This window comes from Podarcis filfolensis (genome assembly GCF_964270895.1).
Source record: "Podarcis filfolensis genome assembly, chromosome: 3".
NCBI classification, from domain to species: domain Eukaryota; kingdom Metazoa; phylum Chordata; class Lepidosauria; order Squamata; family Lacertidae; genus Podarcis; species Podarcis filfolensis.
Genome location: NC_139606.1, coordinates 78,372,361 through 78,399,470, shown reverse-complemented (window position 1 = coordinate 78,399,470; position 27,110 = coordinate 78,372,361). Strand labels below are relative to the sequence as shown.

Here is a 27,110-nt window from a genome sequence, read left to right as displayed (position 1 = left end):
CACAAACCTCAACACATTTAAAAAGACATATAATGTTAATAAGCCAAAGGCCTGGTTAAATAGAATCTTTTTCACCTGGCACCATGGAATGAAGGTGACAGATGGGTAGAGCATTCCACAAATGGAGAATCACCACAGAAAAAGGCCCATTCTCATATTGCCCCCCTCTTGTTGACAGGTACACAAAGAGGAACCTCAGATAATGATTGCAGGGTCTGGGTCTATTTGTATATACAGTGGTACCTCAGGTTACAGACGCTTCAGGTTACAGACTCTGCTAACCCAGAAATAGTACCTCAGGTTAAAAACTTTGCTTCAGGATGAGAACAGAAATTGCACGGTGGCGGCAGCAGGAGGCCCCATTAGCTAAAGTGGTGCTTCAGGTTACGAACAGACCTCCAGAATGAATTAAATTCTTAATCCGAGGTACCACTGTACTATCCCACATGCAACATTTCCATCCTGTATGAGTCACCCAAGCTTTCTGCACTGAGTGGGGTCTGGGGGCTTTAAAGTGTTTATGAGGTAATGTATTTAGAAGCCTCTGCACAGCTAGTTACCCTGATAATGCAGGTTTTCTAGTTGCACAAAGGTTTCTAACACTGTTCAGCTGAATGTAGTTAAAAGCCTTCTTCAGACCCCCTGAGGTGTTGGAGTGTTAGGGAAAGCGCTTTCATGTACCACCTTATGGCCCTCTTCATGGACACATTTAATTCCTGGGGAGAGTTATGAAAACTGCTAAGGGGGGCTTAGGTGATCCCAATCCTTTCCAATTGATTATAAAATGGGAAGACCCTTTGTCCAATCTGTCTGAGCCTTTGTAGGTTTAATGTTTTTGGAGAGTAGTAAAATACTTTGAGACTTTTTATGTTATTTAGATGGAAAATACCAACGTTATAGATCAGACATGACAGGGTGGGTCTCCACTGTGATCATTGCAGAAACAAAGAACAAATGAAAAATGAACAAAACATTAACAATGAGAAGGGAAAGGAATAAAATGAATGGGGCTCTCAGAAGTGAAATGAAAGTTTGTGAAGTGTGCATCTCTAGTTTACATCTGTGTTCAGAGATTTATTTATTTTTTGGTCAAAAAATTTATATGCACATTTAATAACGAAAACTAATGGACTAAAATGGGTCTCAGCCTTCCTGGCTTGGATGCCTAGGTTTGTGCTCCATGAACAGAGCTTCCATTCATGGAAGGAGAGTTCTGCATAAGGTAGGAGCCCTTCCATGAGCAGACATCTTTTATGAGTGGAGGCTCCTTCCATTCAAGGAGTAAAAACTCAGGATCCAGTTCTCTGATTGCTGTTGCTCCAGCACTACTACCCAAACATTATTACTGTAAGGAGAAAATAAAAATGGACTCAAATTAGGTTAGATTTCATATATTTCTGTACGAATGACCTGACCAATCAATGCTAAATTAAGGAACACTACACATCTGGCAGTGTACTGATTTTTGAAATCAACATCTTACATTAATTTTATACAAAAATGCAATCTCAAACGTTATTACTTAAAATTTAGGCAATCAGAGTTGATTGTTCATTCATACTTTGGCATTGCTTTATCTGTATTAATCAAAAGGAAGTGCATGATGCTGCCACATATATCTTTGAAGCATGATTTCAAAAAATAAATCTAAGCCATAAACCATCATCAAGTTAAGCACATGAATTTTAAAAATATTGGCACTTCTCGTACCAAGCAGGAGTAGCACATCATATTTTATATTCCAGAAGCTCAGTGACTCATTCGTCTCATAATTTTTTGAGCTGCTTTGCAGCCACTCCTAAATGATTGAAACACGTTTCAGTGAAGCCTTCCAGAAATGAATTTAGCTGTGTCACTTTGGTTTCTACCTCACTTGTCCTAAAATGAACTTGGGTGCTATAGAAAGAGTCATTTGTTGCATCTTCTAAAGAATATGCCAGGTTTCCCTTTGACTCTTGCAGATCATGGCTGCAATATGAATTGAGGTCCAATCCAGTCATCCTCACATCCTTCTCAGTTTTCATTCCCACATATTCTGCTCTGCATTTGGTGATAATACAGACCCCGGCCTTCTTGTTGATACAGCCCAGCCTCTAGAACGCCTTCTAGAGACAGTAGTGCCCTTTAAATTCCTCTTAAAAACTCATTGCTCTCCCCAATTTTACTGGAATCTGACTCTCCAATTTTTCAGGTTTTGTACATGGCTTAGTTTTATTTGTGATACACAGCTGCATTTTGTTTTCATCGTGTTTTTAGAAAATTTTGTTGAATGTTGTGAGCTATTATAAACGTGAACTATCAGGATGAGCCCCAGTGAATACAGCTGATGTTCATATCTGTGTCTAGTTATGCAAGAAGAGGAGTTTTCATACACAAACTTCTGCTGCTTCTTTGGCCCATTCTGCCTAACTGGTAATCAGCAGCACCACTCTGACAGTCTAGTCACCACTGAAGTTACAGTCACCTATTTAACATGTGGTTTTGTGTTGTAAATTTAGCAAATTACCAGATTTTCTAGAGACCACTATGGACATTCATATAAATTATGATTATGTCATTACTTTTAACCAAATAATGAGTGACAAGGTCTGTTTTACAGCTCAAACAGAGTAAATTATCTATAGCACGACATAAATTGTTAATATGACCTTATCATACTATGAGGACCACAAGCTATATCTGCTTTCTCTATTATACTATTTTGGCACAACCCAGTGTTATGTTAGCAGCAGGAATTTTCTGTTTCAGAGCCAAACTTCTAAGTTTTACTTAACAGTTGTCCAATGAAGCTGATGGCTCTTGGAGGTGTACCATGCCAAAGGGTGAGGCTGCATGTATTAATTTGCTCTATGACCAACTATATTGGCTCTATTGATCCCAAAGTATGAGCCGCAGCATAGATACAGTATATAGATTCAAACACTGAAGTATACATTGATGTAAGCTTACATTAATGTTATATAGTAGAATCCACTAGGTGGTGCCATAAACATGCAAATAGAAGTCCCCCCCCCCCATACAAGTCAGATGAAATTGCTACAATTAATGTATGTAAGATCAAAACAACACTTTTCAAAAAGGTAATAAATATTTGCAATACACTGCTTATTTGTGGATTTGGAAGCTAGAAATGTACAAGGGAACATTTTGTACTGCTTTTGCTCCTAATTGATTTTTGATTTTTTTTTTTTTTTGATAAGCCCAAACTATATACTAGTTCCTGATGCAATAATAAATGAATCATAATCTTGCATGTAAGTTCACAATTTAGTACAAGCACATGATATAACCTGAGAAGTAGCCAGAACAGCAATCCACGTTGAGGTACTAATTCAAAAGATCAACCATATGACAGTTATGGAGAAAGCACGTAAATCTTGGCATTCCATCCAGGCATTTGGAGATAAGTTTAAAGTTGATGTTAAAATGGATTGGGTTTAACAAACATGATGAACTTGTGATAGCAGCAGAAAAAACAGCAAGTGAATGGGTTTATTAACACATCAGTAGTAGTTACCACTGTACTGTAAATTTACCACTGTGTTCTTTCTTTGGCTCCTCAGTGCATGTGGAGATGGAGAAACACCCCAAAGTTAGAGGCTACTCTCTCTTTCCCTTGCCCTACCCACCCTGTAGTAACTTCTTGTTTGCCCCAGCCCTGCAAAGTTCTACTCAGCAGAGACCTTTGGCAGAACACAAGCAGCTTCTGCAATCTTAATGGTTGGGTAGAAGGGGAAACAAGCTACACCTGATAAGTTATCTCATCTGCATAACTAATAATAATATTTTTATTATATATACCCTGCCCATCTGCCTGGGTTTCCCCAGCCACTGTGGGTGGCTTACATCATATCTAAAAACCTAAAATATCAAGCGTTAAAAACCTCCCGATACAGGGTTGTCTTCAGATGTCTTCTAAAAGTAGTGTAATTCTTTATCTCCTTGACATCTGAAGGGAGGGCATTCCATAGGAAGGGCGCCACTACAGATAAGGCCCTCTGCCTGGCTCCCTGTAACTTCACTGCAAGTTACATATAACTAACATGCAGGGCCCCTTTTTGCATCTCTCACCCAAGGGGAAAAAAGGTTGTGTATATGCAAAACAATCCTATGTAGGTCTACTCAGAAGGAAGCCCCACTGAGTTCAAAGAGGGTTTACTCCCATGTAGGTCTGCATGGGATTTGCATCTTTGTCTTTAGTTTCTTGCCTGACTGTTGTTACCCCTGGCTCTGTCTACTGTTAGCTGATCTGCCCTCTCTGCTCTACCATACCCAATGGGCACCAGCTGCTTCCAGTTTGTTTTTATCTTTTAAAAACCAACCAGGGCTTTCGCTGGAACTCAATTCCAGTACCTCTCAGGTGGGCACCACTGTCATTATAAGAGAACAAGTGAGGCATTCACAGTGAGTTCCAGCACCTCTTTTTCTAGAAAAACAGCACTGTATATGGTGAAATACCATCATGTAGCAAAGTGCTATCAGAGTGACCTTGATCAAGGTTATTTATGAAAATGTACTTTTGATTTATAGCTTGTGGTGGAAAAGTGTGGTGAAACGTCCTTTCCTGCCAAGAGTTCATTAAGGCTTGTTTCACAAATCACAGATAACTGAAGGCTTTAAATTTATTATAATTGTTCTGAATTTTTAATTTTGTTACACAGGTAGCACATATATCTTAAGGATTTGTTACACTACATGTTGCTGTTTGCTGTCTCTTGTTATTTTTAGGTGATTTAATAATAGTAGTAGTAGTAGTAATAGTAGTAGTAATAATAATAATAATAATAATAATAATTGGTGCTTATGGCAATTCAGTGCTTGTGGGGAAGTCTAATTTCCCCCCATTCTGAAACCACATTTTTTGGGTGATATGTGAAAGTGAAATTAGACAATAAAAGAATCCCTTATGACAGAGGTTTTCAACCTTTTTGAATCTACAGCTCCCTTGACCAACTGCATGACACATGTTTAGTGTCCTGCAGGAGGGGGGAGGGAAGGAAAGAGGGACAGAGGCCAGTGTTGCCCGCAGCACCCCTGACTATCATTCAAGGCACCCAAGGGTGCCATGAAACATTGGTTGAAAACCACTGCCTTATGACATTGGGTAGGGCGAGGCAGAAGATCTTCTATCATTAGCAGTCAGTGCAACAGTGCTGCTGCTGATGCTTCATACTGGAAGGCAGAAGTGGAGGGGCAAGGTTGGTGTGGTGCAAATGCACTGGCATAGCCAATGCAGAGGTCCACCAGTGTGTTTGCACTGCACCACCCTTCACCTCCCATTGGTTAGCACAATGCAGCTGATTGGAGGTTATGTTAGCATCCCACCTCACTGACATCTACTGCCCTTTATTTTAATCAACTTGAGCACTGAAACCCAACACTTTTGCTATGCATCAAATTGAAGAAAGAAACAAATATTTGCTAGCATAGAGTCAGGCTAGCGATGATCATCCTCAGCCTAGGCTAAGGATAACCAAATTGATCCGTTCCATTATTGTCCCCCAAACTGAGTTAATTCTGCATGAATTGGGAGAATAACTCTAAAGTTGGAACTGCTGTGCACTGGAACTCAATGTAACTACCGTTATCAATACTGCTGCAGCACATAGGGTGGGCGAGTATGGTTTCTTGTCAATATGAAAAAAAGTAATGGGCATAGAAATAAGAAATATCAATATGTCAAGAGGCAAAATTATTTTAAAACCTCTTATAAACCTAACCATGGTTTTTTTTTTTGGGGGGGGGGAATATCCATACAAAATCAGACAGGAAAAGAAAAGAAGCAGATAAAGGGGAGCAGGTTGATGAATACACTGGAAGAAATGACCTATGTAAAGTTAAAAAGGTCCAAATAGATACAGCTTGGTTTAAAAAAAGATACACAGAGGGAGGAAAAAATGAGAAGGCCACCTGATACTTCTTTCCAAGTATCTGAACATTCAGCACTGAAGGAAGAGAGAATATGTAAGGAATCTCTCTCTGCGGGGACCAAACAAGGCCTCTTGGATGTAAAAGCAGCAGCAATACCACTCAGTTAACAGATAATTTCCATTAGCTTAAAGCAGTCATAACTCTTTAGTTTCTTTCCTCTTGGCCTACAGCCACTGCAGAACAAGGACATTGCTAACTATTTGGGGTAGCTAGAAGTGATAGGATAAGGACTTCATAACAGTAATATTGATGGCTATAAGTGCACAGAAACACTTCTTTCAAAAACGATACAGTGCTTGAAATTGAGCCAAAGGTAAGAGTCAGAATCTCCCAAAACTTTGAGGCTTTTATCTATGAGGAGACATAAACTACCCCAACTTCTCTGTTTATTTTTAATGGAAATTCTGTTGCTATAAAATCTGCATGATAATTACAGGTCAGATAACAAGCCATTAAAAGCCAGAATATCATTATTATGTACAGAATTCCAATAACTGAAAAAAATAAGCTCATTTCCCTTGGAACCTTTTTTAAAAGTCTATCTTCTTAAAGTTATCCATTGTTCAGGCATGAAACTTTGCTATTTCATGTAGTAATGGAATTTCTGTTGGGGCGGGAGGAGGACTATACTGGTCTAGTCAGCTCATGATGAGAGTGGTGCTGAGTAATGGCATTCAAACTTTAATTGTATAGAACTGGATTTTCCCTACAGAACATACCGTATTTTTTGCACCATAACACTCACTTTTTTCCTCCTAGAAAGTAAGGGGAAATGTCTGTACGTGTTATGGAGGGAATGCCTACGGGTGGCATGCCTACGGATTTTCCTCCTCTAAAAACTACGTGCGTGTTATGGTCGGGTGCGTGTTATAGAGCGAAAAATACGGTAATTTTTAAGCTCCTTCCGTTCTTGTGCAAAATACAAAGTAAAACATGCCTAGCTACCGTATAATGAGATGGTGTTAGAAAGCTTTCATTTAATACATTGGTAGGAATCCAGTGTTCTAAGAAATGGTGCCCAATTCTAAATATTATCCTGAAATACAAAATACCACTCACTCTTATAAAAACTTGCATCAAAAATTCATTGGACGTTTCCCACATTTGCCTCATAACATCACTTCAGAAGTTGCCCTCATGGGCAAGTTAAGCCATATATTTTACTAGAAGATAAACATGTGGTCTCAGTTAAATCACTTCACATGCCATGAGGGGTCTCACGTGACTGAATGCAGCTCAATCTTCAAAACAAACAAAACATAAAACATAAAAACCCTGCACACAGAAAACTAGATGCCAGTAAGAAAATTAAAAGAATAAATTCCCACTTAACTTGCCAGGTTGTCAGTGTTCAAAGATTTACATTTGCTTGCTTGTTTAAGGTATGGAGGAGCACTCTGGCCTCCAGCTGCAGTCCACAGTGATACAACCAGACACAGTTTTACCACCTTATCTGCTGTTCATGTGAAGGATAGGCCTCAGAGATGCATGAAACAGGCACACACCACCACCACCACCCTTGAGAATTGGTCCTAGATTTGCTTCAATTTTCCAAGTATTTCTCTTAGACTAAATTCCCCTTAACATTTTGCTTTAGACAGAGCCGGGGGGGGGGGGACACATAAGTTTCTCTAAGCTTTTTTGAAACAATTTTTGCCTCATCCCAGTGTGATTTACTTCCCTCAACATTCAATAGATGCTTCCCCTAAACAGGAACTTCTAGGCTTGACCTGAAATTCCACTTCAGGTAAAATTCATACTTTGGTGTAACCTCATAAATTTGGTAGTGGTCTGAATGTAAATGATGTGAGGCTTTCGGGTTACAACACAGTTACTAAAGAGAAGGAGCATTCAAACAGGGACAACTCGAGGCTTACATTAGGAGAATGATAGCCAATCTGAGGAACGGATTGCTGTTTTTGTAATACAGTATATACCAAACCTGCCTGAAAGGAATCTGTGAGCTTCCAGGAAGTACATAATTTAGACAGGACAGGGGGCGCTGTAGAAACCAGAAATCAGGTAGAATGTGTAGAACTATGGTTGAGAGCAGATGATGCCTAGAATGCTTGGGTGTCAGTTGGGACAGAAGGAGGAAGATGGAGGACAGGGGCAGAGAAAGGATTCTCCCTCTCAAGTCTCTGACCACTTACAATAAGTTGGGGGGTCAGCCTGGGAGGATGCATACTGTGAGCTTAAAGCACTTTCCCCTGCACTATATAATTACATTGCAGAAGGAAGGAGAAGATACTTTTCTTCCCTTCCTACTCTCCAGGACAGTGTGCCCGCTTCTATAAAATGCTAGTTTGGGACTGGCAGTCTTCTAGTGCCAAAACAATTGGACAATGAAGGTGGGAAGGGAGATGTATCCATCCCTTCCCTTTGCTGAATCTCCCTTCCCCAGGTGAGCAGTCTGAATTGCAGTACAAAGCTCTTATTCCAGGCTGCCTAGATCCCCAGAATACTCCTGTGAAGGGTAGGGATATACTGCGACATTATGCAGCAGATTTTACTTGTATCTACAAATAATAAAACACAACTATTAAAAATTTACATAGACATCAACACTATGCTGCTACATATCCGTGGAAGAAACATCCTGCAGCTGTGAAATATCAAAGCTCAAACAGTTCAAGGAAGAGCCTTTTGATGACTCTTCTATCTCCCCGCCTTTCACCTGTCCTTTATCATGCATTTACGCACAGGAGGTAGCATCTTTCACTGCCAAGGTGGAGGCAAATTGCATCAGACAGAAGGAACAAAAAGAGCTTCATTAATGAAACAGAGGAAACAACTTTGCCAATGTAAAGTGTCAGCAGAAACCATCCGGTTCAGTTTCAGACTTCAGTGACCTTATGAGAACAGAGCAGGTAGAAAGGGAATATTAAAAGTTATGACTACCCTTGATTGAGAATCACCACTCCATAGAGAGAAATGGGTGAATGCATTTCACCTTGAGACTCACTTCTTGCTAACAACCCTCTTTTCATTTCATAGTGTAATCACTCTTTCAGATAATATGGTAGGAAATGTTACAAACTGAATACACACCATAATTTTTAAGCGGGGGGGGGGAATTCCTGTAATAGCTTCATACATAAAAACCTTGTTTTGCTACCATAGAGCTCACTTGGAGCATCAGCCAAAACCCTTGGGACTCCAGTGTGCACATAGATCTTTGCCCCTACAGTGGCTGCCTCATTCTCTTCAATGTCTGACCGACCTCCACAGTGCAGAGCTCTGCAAGGGAGGAAGCCCTTGTGAGCACACCTGGACAATGGGACACTCTTAGACAGCAGCAACAGGATTAGAGTACCTCATCCAAGTGAAATGGAGTTTGCTGCTTCCTGAGAAGTTAAGTATGCTCCATGTGTGGTCATGATTCAGGCTTGGCTGAGGACCAATGTGCTGCAAGGTTTGAGTATCCATTGACTATTGGCTTGCTGGCCTTATGAATGGCTGTGGATACCTCCTCTGATTGATCTGAGTTGCGGTGGAACTATGAAAAGTCAGCTTGGATCAGACATAACATTGAGCAGTGAAGTGGACTTTTTTCTAAATGGTGATGTGAATTTTACACAGAAGGATCCCGGGAACTACAGGGCAGCCATGTGGGTGCAATCTTTTGCATTACAGCATTTGGGGTCCCAAAGGCCTAATGAATGTTTGGGTTTCAATAGTGACTGCTGAATTTATGCCTATGGCATTGGAGTGTGTTAGGGATGTGAACCCTGACAGGGCAGTAGTGCTCCCAGACTCCCTATCAGAGTGTAGGCATAGAATGTAGGCATAGATCTTTTGGTTCAGTTAAGTTGGGTTCCAGCTCAAGTGGGCTTTTTGGGGGGAACAAGATGGCTGACCAGACAGCTAGGCAGGCTTTGGAACAGAGACACTGATCATGTGTTGCCACTGTCCTTTTCAGATGTTAAAAGTTGGGTTGAACAGACCATGCTGGCTGAATTGCAAGGGCAGTAGGAGGTGTGTCCTGTGGATTAGATTGGTGTTCTCCTTTTGTCCACCATTGGAATTATTCTGAATGTTTAAACTGAAAGGATGTCTGAGTCAAGTTAGTCGGTTCTAAGTGGTTTGTGCAAGCTTAGGAGGATTGCCTCTGGGTATCATGGGGTAGACAAAATGATTGCTAATGTTATATTGGATAGTTTGTGGTATATGGAACCCAGAGAGCTTCTCCTGATTTGGGTCTTACAAACTTATCTGTGGGGGCTGCCCTTCAGGACAAGAATTTCTGGGGCTTGGTGCTGGAGATTTAATGGCAGCTTGTGAAATATCTGAGGCTCTATGAAAGGCTTTGAGTGAAGTGTGATCATATGGTTGCTAGTAGGTGACAGCATCTTGATCTTGGCATGCCATTAAATCCAGAGGAGGAGGAGGAAGAGGTGGTGGTCAAAATTTCGCATTGCTCCCATGAATGTTAACATTGTTTAGAAAACAAGCCATCTCTGGAGATCACACTTACTATAGTGTGTAAGAATTATTATATTCTAAATCTGGTCCCAAATTGCCATAACTTGAGGATAACTGAAACATTCTACTTGCAATAGCATATTTTTGTGAAGGGTTATTCATTTGGCTGCCATCTACCATTTTGGCACTTCTGTTGCCTGCTAAAATAACAGCATATAGACACCCAGATAAAGCTTCACTTATTAGTGTTCCAAAAATAGAAGAAATGATTTTGCTTAGATAATGCATCGTTCTTTCCCACAATGTAAGTGTTGTGTCCCCACCATCTGTTTCTCCTTAGCAGTGTACTCTAATTGCTGCGGAATACTTACAGAGACAACACATATTTATAAAGACTTTGGGTTGGATGCAAAGGTTCCCTTCTGTGAATGGAAGGTGCCATTCTGTTCATTGAAGGGGTATGAATTCAGCAGAGACTTCCATGAAGGCAATTTGACTATTCCACCTTCCACTCCCCTCGCTGCTTCCTATGTTGTCCTGGAGGATCTCCCAACCCTCTAAAGCAAACTTGAGGGTACAAGGAGAAGTGGGAGCTGAGGCAAATGCACCATTGTATGAAAGTAACTCTGCTCACAGAACTCTTGGCTCCAACTCAAGGTTAATAGCAATGCTTTAAATAGATATTTGACAATGATAGCACATGCTTAATGGCAAATAATGGGGGGGGGGAGAGACATTGACACAATAATAATGCATTAGTGGTAGATTTTTCTCCTTTAGTTTGTTCTGCAATGCTTCCCTGATGCTGACACAATAATGTTGTTTGGAAGCGCTATAGTGCAACAAAAGTGGAACAAAAAGAAACCAGAACATTTATGGTGTAACTAACTATAGGATTTGAGTAGAAGGTTATGGGATATGCACTGATTAGAAAGGAAGTATGACTGCCCCAATAGCAACATGAATAAAAAGGATGTCTAGCATGGTCCCAGTATCTTTTGTTTTGTATAAATCTGAGGCTTTGAATTACAAAGGTTTTGAATGATGCAGTAATCTACTTAGAAGTTCTCTTGCTAACCTTTCTACTGCAGGAGTACTTTTTTCTGTTTTTGAAAAAAAACCACCCTACTGTGGAGAGCTCACATAAGATGAAAATGTCTCACAATCACTAAAAATTGAAATCAACTCATGAAAAACAGGGCTGTGCATGTGAATTTGAATAAAACCCAAGGATGGAACTGAACATTTTATTGTTGAAAGTGGTTTAAAATGTTTCATTCCCTTTCATTTGTGGACCCCCTCTTCAGTGTTTTCTGAGATCAGAATCCTCTAGCAGAGCCCACTGCAGATTCTTATCTGTAAAAACAGCTTCTCGAGTACCACAGTTCTGCACCTGTCAGAGAAAATCAATGGCATTCACTGACCTTTATCTCCTTTCACTGAAATAGCAGTGCAAAGATCAAGAGCTGCTACTCAGCCAACAAGAAATTGAGAAATTGCAGTTGATGGTATAAGGCTGGCTGGTCAAATTTAACTTCCAGAGTCCCCTCTAGTTATGGCCAAGAAGAATAGGGAGCAAAAACATTCAATAACATAAAAGAGTGGGTCACTTAATGTTTGATCATGAGATGAAATAATGATTTCTACATTCGATTCTAGAACAGGTATCTGAATTGAACATTAGCTCAAGGGGGATCCCATACAAACACTTGCAGTATTTTGCATACCTTATATAACCGGTGGCATTAGTCTCTTGGCCATTTTCCAGGTCAGCTAAGATTAATCTATTGTCACCAGAGTGGCTTATCATTCAGGCCAAGGAGTTTGTCAACACCTACCGTTCTTCAAACGGCAAAGCAGGTGTTATTAAAATCCCACCAACCAGTTTGGTTTAAAAACAACAGAACACCACTGCCACCATTATTTTGGCACACTGCTTTAAATCAGTGTTCCCAACTTGCAGAATAGTTACATGCTCATAGGATTCCTCTTGCCCACCCTTACGGAGATTGCAGGACACTAAACATGTGTCATTGATTGAAGAGGATATTATTTTGGTATATGGGTGGGTTATTAATTAGTCTACTAGATGAAGGGAAATGGATATGATGCAGCAAGACCTGGGTGGGTAATTAATTGGCATTCCTTCTGTGAAATGGTTATTTTGTTGCAGGAACAAAGGAGTACTTTAGTGTTCTGATGCTCAGATCTCTCCTCTGCCCTACACTCAGTTTCCCAGGCAGGTTACTTGTGGGCCTGCGTTTGTGTTGCACAACATCTCTCGGGTCAAAGGAGCATTTGGGGGCTCAGATCCTATTTCTGCCTTGTGTTCGGTTTGTAGTATTAGACAAGACTCATCTAGTCAAGCAGTGTTCCATTTGTTTATGGAACAAGCTAAAAGCTTTAGGAAGCTCACAAACAGGGCATGCGGGCAACAACACTTCACTTCAGCATTTGGTATAAAAATAGAGCAGGGGATTTATGTGATGTTTTTTATATGAGTTTGGACTTTCCATGTTGTCGTCTTTCAGGCTCTGCTCTGTGTTTTCTAGAAAATATTCTCTGCAAATACCGTAATTTATTGACCATATTGTGTATGATCATATCATGTGGTCTGTGGCTGAACTTACTTTCTTAAGATATCCTGCCCTATGCAGTGTTTTGGAGATGGTAACACAGTTGTGTTGAACCTGAGGGCTGATGACATGTCTGGACAGTGTAGTGTGATGACTTGCAAATCCATTCAAAACCCATCAGCTTCCACCAAGTTCTGTCTTGCTGACCCATGGGCATTGCATGTTCCATTGGTAATGGTGGCTTGGCACAGTGGATGGGACATGTCGAGCCAATACTTCTGAAGAGTACCAGCCTCCACTGATAGTCACCATTATAACTATTCTAATACTTAACAGTACAACATATATGAGTTTTCAGTTAGTATCATCAAAGCTTGAAAGCTAAGTTTTAGAAAGAAACAGAAGGTGCCAAAAAAGGACAGGATTTATATATATATATATCTTTACTCTTTCTATCATCCACAGTTCTGACTAATAGGCAGAACAATGATTTTATGCTACTACAGTTATGCTAACAAATATGCTAAGTATGCTACAGACTATGACCATAGGTAAGCTGGGATCTTTGTGAAGGCCTCATTACATGATGCTTCTCAAAAATGTATTTACCAATATTTCCTGTGGGGGGGGCTCCTTAAAAATTCCCTGTAGCTTTGAACATGGTGGTTGCTCCCCCAGGCTAAAACAGAAAAAATGGATGCTTCCAAATATTGAAAAATGAACCATATTTGTAACCTAAAGGGTAAAGGTAAAGGTACCCCTGCCCGTACGGGCCAGTCGTGTCCGACTCTAGGGTTGTGCGCCCATCTCACTTAAGAGGCCGGGGGCCAGCGCTGTCCGGAGACACTTCCGGGTCACGTGGCCAGCGTGACGAAGCTGCTCTGGCGAGCCTGCACCAGCGCAGCACACGGAAACCCCGTTTACCTTCCCGCTATAAAGCGGTACCTATTTATCTACTTGCACTTAGGAGTGCTTTCGAACTGCTAGGTGGGCAGGAGATGGGACCGAAAGACGGGAGCTCACCCCGCCGCAGGGATTCGAACCGCCGACCATACGATCGGCAAGTCCTAAGCACTGAGGTTTTACCCACAGCGCCACCTGCGTCCCTTATTTGTAACCTAGACAGCATCAACTGTGCTGAATATGGTCTGCACAGCTAAATATTTCAGAAGTGGGAGAGGACAAAGGTAAAGATGCTGTGTGAGTCTATGTGCATGAGTGATCATTTGCAGAGGCGAAAATGTCATTTGTATAGCTAAATGCTGTGTATATAACCAGACATATGTGAGCTCCAGAATATGCTGGTGTGCATGAGAAGTCACACTGATTTCTGCAACACCTCTAGGAGCATCTCTGTGGGGAGTGGGGAGCTAAACCAAGAAAATAAACTCTAGCTATTGAATGTTTTGAAAGATACTTGGTCAGGAAGCAAGGAATTCAGCTCTATAAACAGAGCAATAAATCATTTTTAAACTGTTCCTGTAATTTTATAATTCAGATGATGGATTCAATCATTTGAATCCAATGGAACTAATTCTGAATCCAATTTTGAGAGATTAAACATTTCTATTTACACATCTCTCCATAGCATGCATACCAAGAACAGAGCTCTAAAAAGGCAATAAATTCACTTAAAAAGCAGTAAGATGCAGAAACATTATTGCACATACTATAGGAAAAGAAATGAAAGCTGGCAGTAAGGAAAACAAAAATAAGCAAATTATAACAGATTGCTGAACTACATTAAGACAAATACTACTTCTGTTACGGAGGCTGAATCCCCATACCCGTACAGACTGCAATGAAGTCAATATGGTATAACATGCCAAAGCTCTGCAAGGATCTCATCCACATTTGCAGCTAATGTGTGACCATAGAAAACTGAATAGGGGCTCTTGCGCTCACCAGGTCTGGTTCTGAAATAACTAGTATCCAAGTATATTGACTTTATAGTGTCCAAGTCTAAGTATGTTGACTTTATCTTTTAAAAAAAAGTGTAGATAGATCATAGCACATCTCTGAGGAGCCTAAACCATCCTGTCCCTGGGCTATGCAGACACAATGGGAGCAGAGAGAGAGAGGAAGAAATACAGCTATAAAGTACAGAAAAGAGGATAAACAACAGAGTAAAACATGAAACTTTGTGGGGATCTTCTGACATTGCACTTTGATTGAGCTGACATAACCCCTAGAATATATTTACTAGGAGTATATTCTATTGTCATTGAAATATTTTATGCCTGGCATCTGTTCAGTAGATAGGATCAATAGATACACTCCTGTTATAAACCCTGCATTATCAACAAACTATCTGATCATTCTGGAGGTTTATGAAAAATTCACATTGAATTCTGAAATTGCCTGGCAGCAATTAAGGTGGTCTATCAGATATGCACATAAAATATTGTCATACATATCTGTATAGTATTTATCCTTTTTATCAGGACTTCTCAAATCCTATAGTAGATTATAATACTAAATCTACAGCTCAAGGTAACACTTTGCCTTTTTGGAAGCATCTTTTCAAATTGCTGCAAATTTACAACTGCATGACAGCAGAATACTCCAGCTCAGCCAAGCACATTGTTCTGCTCCTAGCAGAGAACTGGGGCAAAGCTTAACTGCTGAAAAAAATATGGCTGTGATTGAGCAATTTACAGAAAATGGGTGGGGTGAATGATATTTATACAGTGTAAGTGATATTCTTTTTCAAAGACAAGCACAGGATCTAACTGCTTATCACTTAAATCCCACTTAAGGGCTATATGAAATCCACATAGTGGCTGAGCAATTGTAGTGTTATAGTTTGTCCCCACCCTCACCCGCCCTTTAAAGCATCAGCTCAACTGTTAGGGGAGTATAGGGGAAAGTACCATTGAAATGGCTTAGCTGGGCAATGTGGACAGTTGTAGAAAATACCTATGTAAGAGTTGTGAGGGATGCTTAACCAACAGGGTCTATTTCAGCTCAATCAAAGATTAAAATCTGTGACAGGGAGGAAATTGAGGAACTGGGTTCCATTCCTATTTCACAGCCATTCTTTGAAATCACTCTTCCACAAATTTTACAGTGCCGTTCTCCAGCCTAAAATGCACACTCTATGGTAAAGTGTGTGTGTGTGTGTGTGTGTGTGTGTGTGTATATATATATATATATATATATATATATATATATAGTGGTACCTCGGGTTACAGACGCTTCAGGTTACAGACTCCACTAACCCAGAAATAGTACCTCGGGCTAAGAACTTTGCTTCAGGATGAGAACAGAAATCGCGCAGCGGCAATGGGAGGCCCCATTAGCTAAAGTGGTACCTCAGGTTAAGAACGGACCTCCAGAATGAATTAAGTTCTTAACCTGAGGTACCACTGTAAGGGGAAATTGTTGTGGGAGAGAATGTATTTTAGGCAACATCCGGCGACGTTGTTTTCTCCTTCTCTCACAATAGCTGAACCCGGAATCATGCAATCAAGCAGGATGTTGGAAGTTTCATCTTATATATGAAACTGCCTGTGTTGTGTTATTCCTGTATTGCAAGGGGTTGGACTAGAGGACCCTCAGGGTCCCATTCAACTCTACAATTCTGTGACAGCAGAATCTGATCCCTAGGTTTGTATGACCAGTTCAACCCTGATTTAATTGAGTTCTAGTTGTGCCTTAATAAGATTAGACTGAGTTCTCAACTACTAAACTACAAGACTGGTTTAAACATCTGTTCCGTATTAAATTTATACGTTATAAAGTAGTGTTAAACTTCACTGCAAAGGCTTGTTTTTACTTGGTATGAATGGGTGATTAAACTACTGTATAATTCAGTCATTAGACACTTAAGAGGCCCTGCTAATATCACTGATGACATTTTAATTTTCATCTGATAACTATATAAAGCATGACATCAAGTAAATATCACCTCTTTGATTTTCCACATAATTTCAGATCTTAAATGCAATGTTTAAATTTAACAGTTTTAATAAAACATAATTATCAGAACAACAGATGCCTCCGGCTGATACCCACTGACTATCACCAGAACCTCACAAGAGGTTTGACCATAAATGCTAATATCTGTAGTGAATGACTCCCTCCCTCAATATCTTGCCTTCCTTCTGTTGTTTTATTCAGAAGTCCTTGGAATTACCTGCCTTTTCTACATTAACCAGACCAGTAATAGGTGTGGACCAGGCTTCCTCAAACTCGGCCCTCCCTATGTTTTGAGACTACAATTCCCATCATCCCTGACCACTGGTCCTGCTCGATAGGGATCATGGGAGTTGTAGGCAAAAAAACATCTGGAGGGCCGAGTTTGAGGAAGCCTGGTGTGGACTGAGTCTGAGAAAGGCCATCTAGAAATCCTCTGAAAAAAAGATTAATTGGCTGGCAACTTTATTCTGCCGACAATACAAAATACTCTGGTGGAGGGAACTGAGCAGAATGTCCTGTCTATGACAGGTGTGCATTTAGATGAGTGCATGAATTGGGTATTTCAGTTCAGTGTTCATTCATCTTAGCTATGGAACATGCCCAAGCCTGGACAATTTTATATGGACTCCATTGATATTACTCAGCTGTCAGTGTTGGCTTAACTGCTTGCAAAATCTGCTTTAAAAAATACTTGAGACTATGTATCTACACCCACCCACCTCACCAAATGGTCTGAAGTCATTTTAAACTTATTCACTGATTTACAAGTCTTTGTTGAATAAAAAGTGATAGCCCAGCATTTAGTTCAGCTACTTCTGTTGGATGATCACTCCACATGCTACAGCAATTGAGTCTGCATTCTCCATGTGCAGCCTTCCAGAGGTTCAGAACAGGTCAAGTGGAAACCCCTTTCAACCACAATAGCTAATGTTATTACTCTTCACCGAAGAGAGCTTTGGCTTTCAACCTTCAGAAAATATTAGCAAGGGAAATCTCTTTTGCCCACTTTCCATAAATGGAAACGAGCTGAGGCCAACACCCAAGCAACTCAGCTGGCTAGACCCCTGTTCAATGGGCCCATGTGAGAAACGTCTCCTACAATGCATAAGCTATAAGGTAGGGGTGGCTAATCTGTGGCCCTCCAGATGTCACTAAATCGTTAGCCTTATCCATTAGCCACTACAACATCTGGAGAGCAGCATTTTCTCTACCCTGCACTAAGTTGACCGAGTATCTATTTGGAGAAGGGGGAGGATTCCTCAGCCTCTTTCCTTTCATTCCCAAGGTGAGTTTTGGGCCTTAGTCACTACTACACAATAAATAGAGAATCTGGATTTGAATGGCCCATGTCTCTTTTAGTGTGACCAGGTGTCTTACATATTGGATCATCTGGTATCTCCAGAAGTGCCTGGGATGGTGTCCTATTTACTTGGTCATCCATTAAAATTCTAGGAAACTGGGTGCTCAAGGAAGAGGGCTCTGAAGTGGCTAGCAGTTGGTGGAGTTTCTTCATTGTTATTTTACTTAATAAAAATGGGCAACATGGCAGCTCTGCTGCTGGCCTGATGCTGCACTGCACAAATTGAAGCCTTGAATATGCCATTGGGAAATGGTAGGCCATGGTGACCCATCATTTCCACTTTTAGGGACATTGTATGGGTAAAGTTATAGCTGTCTCTCTTCATATTGGCTGTGGGAGCTGGTGAAGTTAATGCAGTGTTGAACATAGGCTTGGGAGACCTGATGCAAATGCCTCTTCACCATGAATCTTACTCTGTGACCTTGGGCCCATCACAATTTCTTGGATTGGCCTATCTCACAGGGCTGTTGTGAGGACAAAATAGATGCTCTGAGCCCTTGGAGGTAGCATACCAACAAAATAAAGAAATAGAGATTCCGAATCCTCATTTCATTGCCCTTTTCTTAACACACAATATGTGTTGATAAGATAAGTGATATTTTTCTCACCACGAACACCTCACTTGTTGTCTTAAGAATGGCAATGGCGCCCACCTGAGAGGTGCTGGAACTGAGTTCCAGAGAGTTCTGGCTAAAAAAGAAGCAGCTCTGGATGAGATTATCTGACAATCACACAGTGCTTTGAAAAGTTATAGTGGTTAAGAATTTAGAAGTCAACTAGAGGTAAAAAGAAAAAACAACAAGACTTCTGTGTCTTTGTGAACCATTATGACAATGTACGTGAGACGAGTACAGTGTGCTTACCACCTTTTTATGGCTCCTGTTATTACCTATCATTTGTTCTTGTCACATTTATTTTTACGCAGACTCAAATATAATTAATAGCATGTCATAGTGAAATGGAACAGGCAAGATAATCATAGTAAGCAATTGACTTAACAAAATGGGTAAAGATTTGCCTAAATTCACCCTAAGTGTTTGTAGGGATTTATCCTGCCTGTCCAACTGTTTTTTGTTTTTGTTTTCTTCCTTTCACTTAATCAAGGGGTATAGTTGGAGTGTTCAAGTGTGCACTTAAGCTTGCACACATGAGACCTATCCTCTTGGTTTCTTGTTGGCCAAATTATATTCCTATAAATTTCATCTCAAAACCTCTAGTAGCAATAGGGACTTGAGATATTACCTTTCTTCTGAACCTTCCTCTGCCCCCTGCACTTCTGCATTTGATGTTGTCTTTTCTTGGCCTTTAATTGAAGTACTGGAAGCCTGGAAGGCTGGCTAATCTGTGCCTGAGATTGATGTGGCAATTGAACTTGAGTAGCATCCAATAATAAACTCTTTACACGCCAGGTCTGGGTTACTCCCACAAGATCTCACAGGAACTTGAATGTCCCCACTAGTGAGAGCACTGTGGGGCTTCTGCAGCCAATGCAATTAGAAAGCCTTGCTTAGAAAGCAAAGCAGAAAGCTTTAAAACTCTTTTTGTGCTGGATTGTTCCAGCACAAAATAGCTTCTATGCTCACTACCTCGTTTTGCAAGCAAGGTTCTCTAATCATGCCCAGACTGAGATGCTCCCATGAGATCTTGTGGGGCATGGGTAGGCAGACTAAGGCCCGGGGGCTGGATCCGGCCCAATCACCTTCTAAATCCAGCCCATGGATGGTTCAGGAATCAGCGTGTTTTTACATTAGTAGAATGTGTCCTTTTATTTAAAATGCATATCTGGGTTATTTGTGGGGCATAGGAATTCGTTCATTTCCCCGCCTGCCCCCCCCCAAATATAGTCCGGCCCCCAAGGTCTGAGGACAGTGGACCGGCCCCCTGCTGAAAAAGTTTGCTGACCCTTGTAATGTGGGGACTCAGATGGCCCCATGAGATCTTGTGAGAGCACCCTGGGGCTTCTGGGTATGCATGTTTTTGCATCTACACAGAATCCTTGAAACCAAACTCTGGCATTAAGACACAATAGTATTGTATTTATTTTGAAATAAGCATTATCAGAGAAGGAAAACCTCAAATAATACTTTTGCACAAAATTGACTAGTCCTTATTTTATTTTAATAAACTCTTACATTAAGATCATAAGGCACTGCCATAACAGAAAATGTTTCCACTATTTGCAAGATCTCTGAACAAGTTAAATAACATCTTCATTTTATAGTTATTAAATTTTCTTTTCTAATAAAATGAATCACAAAGTCCTTCGCACTCGGGCTATGGTATTTAAATAAAGAGAGGGGAAGAGACAAAGTGGGTTATTAAAATAAAACATCAGTGGTGGAATCTATTAATATAATATGAATTTCCCTTTTTATCCAAAACTCCTGGGCTACAGTTTTTGATCCATACTGTAGAGAAAGGGAACAAAATTTTATGAATGTGAGCAAACACAGATTCAGACAACTCTGTTTCTTGAAGATACTAATAAGATGGAAGACAAGGTTGGTTGAAAATACTGACTGGTAAGAAACAAAACTGTGCAAAATTAATTTATAGTTTGAAATCTGTAGGATACATCAGTGAAAGATCTTCCTTGATTCAATCATGCACAGAATCTGTAAAAATCAAGGGGATTGAGAATGTTCTGTCAAGTCCTTACTTCTTCCTCAAAGGCAGAGTTCTCCAGGTCACCCACACTCACAAATGTTCTTGGTTATCTTTTTGCTGTGGGGCCTGAAACTTTCTGTGCAGTTTTGTAGAGACCTCAGATTACCAGAACTAGCTGTCCCTACTCCTCTCTCTGTTCAAGCAGAAATGCTGTGTCCAGAGGTAGCAGGCCTCTCGAGGTCCACAAGTGGGATGACTGCTTCTGCCAGCATGTATGCTGTTGAGGGTGGGGAGAAAGGAGAAACTACATTTCAGTATTAAAAGAACTGGCAGATGTGATTTCAGAACCACTGGCAGTCATCTTTGAGAATTCCTGGAGTACAGGCGAAGTCCCGGCAGACTGGAGGAGGGCAAATGTTGTCCCTATTTTCAAAAAGGGGGAAAGAGAGGACCCAAATAATTACCGCCCAGTCAGTCTGACATCAATACCAGGGAAGATTCTGGAGCAGATCATTAAGCAAACAGTCTGTGAGCACCTAGAAAGGAATGCTGTGATCACCAATAGTCAGCATGGATTTCTGAAAAATAAGTCATGTCAGACTAACCTGATCTCGTTTTTTGACAGAATTACAAGCCTGGTAGATGAAGGGAACGCAGTGGATGTAGCCTACCTTGATTTCAGCAAGGCATTTGACAAGGTGCCCCATGATATTCTTGTAAAGAAGCTGGTAAAATGCGGTCTTGACTATGCTACCACTCAGTGGATTTGTAACTGGCTGACTGACCGAACCCAAAGGGTGCTCATCAATGGTTCCTCTTCATCCTGGAGAAGAGTGACTAGTGGGGTGCCACAGGGTTCTGTCTTGGGCCCGGTCTTATTCAACATCTTTATCAACGACTTGGATGATGGACTCAAGGGCATCCTGATCAAATTTGCAGATGACACCAAACTGGGAGGGGTGGCTAACACCCCAGAGGACAGGATCACACTTCAAAACAACCTTGACAGATTAGAGAACTGGGCCAAAACAAACAAGATGAATTTTAACAGGGAGAAATGTATAGTATTGCACTTGGGCAAAAAAAATGAGAGGCACAAATACAAGATGGGTGACACCTGGCTTGAGAGCAGTACATGTGAAAAGGATCTAGGAGTCTTGGTTGACCACAAACTTGACATGAGCCAACAGTGTGACGCGGCAGCTAAAAAAGCCAATGCAATTCTGGGCTGCATCAATAGGAGTATAGCATCTAGATCAAGGGAAGTAATAGTGCCACTGTATTCTGCTCTGGTCAGACCTCACCTGGAGTACTGTGTCCAGTTCTGGGCACCACAGTTCAAGAAGGACACTGACAAACTGGAACGTGTCCAGAGGAGGGCAACCAAAATGGTCAAAGGCCTGGAAACGATGCCTTATGAGGAACGGCTAAGGGAGCTGGGCATGTTTAGCCTGGAGAAGAGGAGGTTAAGGGGTGATATGATAGCCATGTTCAAATATATAAAAGGATGTCACATAGAGGAGGGAGAAAGGTTGTTTTCTGCTGCTCCAGAGAAGCGGACACGGAGCAATGGATCCAAACTACAAGAAAGAAGATTCCACCTAAACATTAGGAAGAACTTCCTGACAGTAAGAGCTGTTCGACAGTGGAATTTGCTGCCAAGGAGTGTGGTGGAGTCTCCTTCTTTGGAGGTCTTTAAGCAGAGGCTTGACAACCATATGTCAGGAGTGCTCTGATGGTGTTTCCTGCTTGGCAGGGGGTTGGACTCGATGGCCCTTGTGGTCTCTTCCAACTCTATGATTCTATGATTCTATGATTCTATGATTCATTCTGCTGGAATGCTAGCTGATAAGGCTGGCTTATCAGGCCAAAAAGGTAGGAGGGTGGACTTTTCACACTGGTTGACAGAGGGAGAAGTTGGCCAAAAGACCTATTTGCCCAATGTGGAAATAGGCTACTGGCCCATGCAGAACACCTTGTAATTGGCCCAGGAGTGCCTGGGTATGGAGGATCCCTTCCCTCCTTGCTAGTGTAAAGGTATACTGTGGGTTTTAACCTGGGACCCTCTCTGTGTATAAAATGTGAGATGTTCTACAAGACTAGAACTCTTTCTGCAGGCTGCATTTTCCTATGGTTAGGTGTTGAGACTGAGAGTGAAGAAGCAGGATAGGCAAATGCCTCGTGATGTCTCTGTCGTGCTTGCAGTGTGGGTTTGAGTTCATTTTCTTTTGCCCCTGGCATAACTGTTTCCTCAATAGGCCGCATGCAAAGGAAGAGTGGTACCATTTTGCTCCATTGCCCATGATGGGGCTTGAACTCACATCTCCTGATACCCAATTCCAAATCTATCCAGTGTGCCTACTGTCACTGCTCTGTGAAGCTTGCAGTGGGGCACTATTAGTGCAATCACTTCTCCCTTTGGGGTTCAAACCCCAGTCTCCTACTTCCCATTAGTACTTTGCCAAAACTTGTCCTCCGGTTTATCAAAAGTTTTCTTTCCCTGCAAAAGAAGAGACTTCTGTTTTAATTTCTCATTTGAAGGGCCCCACCCCCTGGTTGCCTGCAATTCTGTAGCCTATGAAATGCACCACTAAAATTAGGAGGTGAAAGGAAGCATGATTGTTCTCAAGGTAAGATCTCTATTGTGTTCAGTATATGAGAAATTAGCATTCTGGAAACAGACAAATCAAGACAGTTGCTCCTCCAAGGTTTTTTCTTTTCTTTTCTTTTCTTTTCTGTGAAGTGGCACTTCCTGAAAAGTATTCACAAGGAAAAAGAAACATCCTTGGCCCTAAATAGCTTGTGAAGGCTTAACAAAAATTGGCAGCATTTTTATTGACTGGTTTCCTTCGGCAAAGCTTTGTGAGAGTCTGAACTCTGCGAATTTGCCTTTGTACTTTTACCTTTATGCAATTTATTTTCAGAAGCCTGGAATTACTTTTGTCATGAAAGGCGTTATTCAGTCATCATAAAAATACTTGAACCAAGTTTGATCAAAAGCTGTGTTTTCACACACCGTTATTATGATTGCAGCATACAGTGAAAATTGATCAGCACTGCACGGGCTCTTACTTTTTATTTAATTGAAAGGAGAAACAAACATCAAAAAAATAAAATGGAAGTGGGGTTGCCCACTTCCATATTTGATGTTTTCAACAAACTGTGACCATTTACCACTGAGATAAGCAAAGGAAAAATATTAAAATAAAGCAATATAATAAAACTTTTAAACCACAGGCTTGCACAGAACCCTTTATCCATTTCTGAAGGCCCCACTCTGGGTGTCATTTATTATGCTTATCTTGTCAACTAGCAATCATATGCACACTTCCCTGGGAATAAGTGAACTGAGTGAGACTTACTCAGCATAGGGTGGTGCTGTAGGTCTGTCTTAGGGCAGAAGGTAGAATGACACCTTTTACATCATGGGGAGTTAGGAACAATTAAAGTGAATTCTGATTTCCCCCGTATTGGAGTAGCAAGTGGTAGATGAGCAGATGAAAACGACTGTTAAATTTATTGAATCACAGCACTAGATAGCTTAGTCACAGAACATAAGAATCTTTATCTCAGGGTTGTGGGTTCAAGACCCATGTTGGCCAAAAGTTCCTGCATTGCAGGGGGTTGGACTAGATGATCCTTGTGGTCCCTTCCAACTCTACAATTCTATGATTCTATGAGTTTTTCATACTCTTTGGCTGTGACTGTTTTTCAAAGCCTATAAAATAATTACGACATTTTCTCATGATTCTATAAAGAATCAAAACATTTACTCTCATTATTATTTTTAAACCTTATGAACTATATATTCTATTTCCTCCTTCATTTAGAAAAATTGGGATTCTTAAACTAATTTACTAAGTGTATACACAAAGATTAGTCACAAATGCTTCAACTCAGCAGTTAATTCCACTGCAGCAAATGCAATGCTTTTCAATTATTTTTTCCTGTTTCTTTGATCTGTCCTTTAAAGCCTGAAAGAACCAGGGGAGAATAAATAAAATGTCAGAGTTATAGCTGCACTATAATGTTCTGCAATTATATTATTTGAACCGCAGTGTGGCCTCTGCTCATTCTGAGCTTTGCCCATAAGGCACCAAAACCCTCACCATTTGTAATGCTTGCCAAACATACTCTAATGCTAAAATGATTAGATTTTTAGTACCTGAAGGCGAATATGAATGAGGAGGTGGTTTTCTTTCATGCCATCTTTCACTTGTGTAACTTAAGAGTAAAGCATTTTCACATGTGAGGCTTAGAAGGCTGCTTAGACTTAAATCAGCCTGAAACACAAATGCAAAACCAATATTGGCTATAATGTACATTTGTTTTCCTTTCTACATTCTATCCCACATTATCAAATAACAAAAATAATGATCTCTCCAAGGGAAAGTGCTGGTGCAGGGGGTACATGCTACAAATGTCCTCACATGTCTCTCTCTTAAAACATTGCAATAAATACTGTAACTTGCTTTAATTGTCTTGCTGAAAAAGGTAACTAAATAGCTGAGAGTCTTTAGGGGCCAAAGGACAAACGACAACTTCACACCTGTTTGCTCTGACTTTATTTCATTTGTAAATGAGGAACATGACCAAGGACCCACCTTGGCATATGAACAGGTATTGCTGATACAGTGAGTAAGGGGGTTTGAATACTTAAATTATGTTCTCTTGGCATAACAGCAGCTATGTTTTGTAATCCTGTCTTGTTGGCCATTATGTCTATGTTATAAATAGTTCCAGTTGCTACCACCCACACATTCACACAGTGGCGGAGGAAGGGGGGGCGGTCCACCCTGGGTGCCATCTCTGGGGGGGGGGGGTGTGACAAGAAGGCATCCCGCTGCAGCCACGAGTGGAGGATCATGCTGCCGCCACTGCAGCCATGAGCAGAGGATCGTATGTCGCGCATGCGCCGCCGGGAAGTTTGCCCCGCCCCTCGACACCCCACCCCAGGTGCCGGAGAGCCTTCCTTCGCCCCTGCATTCACATACCTGTAGTTTATTTTGTTTTATTTTCTGTCTGTATTTGTTTAAGAGTGATTTATTCCTATATATGGATTATGTATATTATCATCACACCCTGTTTTTTATATTATTATTATTATTATTATTATTATTATTATTATTATTATTAGAGTCCTGTCTTGCTATTAACACAGTGTAAGAGAGTAGCGTCTCTCGCACTGGGTAAACACTCACTCTCACATGCATGATGCATGCAAGTTCTGTTTTGGTGAAGGCCATTGCCACTGCTGGCCACGCACGGAAGAACACTTTTTCCTTGCAGGATCACAGAGCACATGCATGGAGAACAAACAGCCACTGTGCACCCAGAGTTCCACTACAGCCCTTATAGAGAAAGAGGTGAGTATGGCCTCAGACACTACAGTCCTCCACCTACCGTCACGCATGGAGAGCCTGGAACAAACTGGTAGTTGTCAGGAACTGGAAATTGTCAGGTGCCAGTTTGTTCCAGGCTCTCCATGCATGAAGGTAGGTGGATTACCTCACAAACACCCACGGTGTATCCAGGTCTAGGGACTATGTGTCCCAGCTGCTGATCATGGCTCATTACACTCTGTCTCCACCCTTTGCTCTTCACAGCCAACTATCCAACAGCTATGAGACCTACCCCATGCCCAGTTCCTTGCAGATCATGAGGAAGGCCCACAACCATGAGCCCTGGAGGTTTGCCAACCTATTTGCTCCACACAGGTTTTTGGGTGCTATGTTCTGTTACCTTTCCTTCTTCCCTGTTGGGTGTTGTGATCAAACATAGGGCAATGAGCTTATAAAGGGATTTGAACCCCCTGCTTGTAGGGATGCTTGAGGAAGTGCGCCAGCTGTGTCACTGCTGTCTGTGTCACAGGAGCTCATGAAGCATCATTGTGCATGTGTTGCACTGTACATAGGGCAGGCGGTTGTCCTGGAGATATATCCTCTATGTCACTGCATCTGCTACCTCCATGTCTACATGACTTGGAGGTGCCACTGCTGCCATGGGCCATAATGTTACCATATATGCTGAGGGAGTGGCATTTGCCATTGCTCTGTTGTTCACTTTTAGAGCAGTATATTTATTCTCTCCACTTTGGGGCTGAAGGTTTAAAAAGGCTGTTTTACATTATAGTTAGCTAATAAATGAAGTGTATGTAAGTTGGTTTAAGATCAAGTGTTAAATATAACTAGCACATCTCCATTGTTTCTATTCACATCAATAACACTTCACAAAGTCTTTATTTTCCAGCCATTTAGCTTAAAACAAGAGTGCCAACCAATTCTGGAAAC

At 41.1% G+C, this 27,110-nt stretch overlaps 1 protein-coding gene and 1 long non-coding RNA gene across 9 annotated transcripts in view; one reads left to right on the top strand and one right to left on the bottom strand.

Annotated features, from left to right (window-relative positions):
• CHRM3 (cholinergic receptor muscarinic 3) overlaps window positions 1-27,110 on the bottom strand; it is a 242,153-nt gene that overhangs the window by 20,268 nt on the left and 194,775 nt on the right. The window lies entirely within an intron of this gene.
• Window positions 1-27,110, top strand: part of LOC310759196 — a 95,583-nt gene that overhangs the window by 67,220 nt on the left and 1,253 nt on the right. For 3 of the 4 annotated variants that reach the window (XR_014546255.1, XR_014546256.1, XR_014546257.1), the window contains 3 exons: window positions 23,362-23,450; window positions 26,110-26,186; window positions 26,427-26,544. This is a non-coding gene — a long non-coding RNA (uncharacterized lncRNA). Of the gene's footprint in view, window positions 1-23,361; window positions 23,451-26,109; window positions 26,187-26,426; window positions 26,545-27,110 lie in introns of those variants that run through there. The other variant, XR_014546254.1, reaches the window with a different exon arrangement.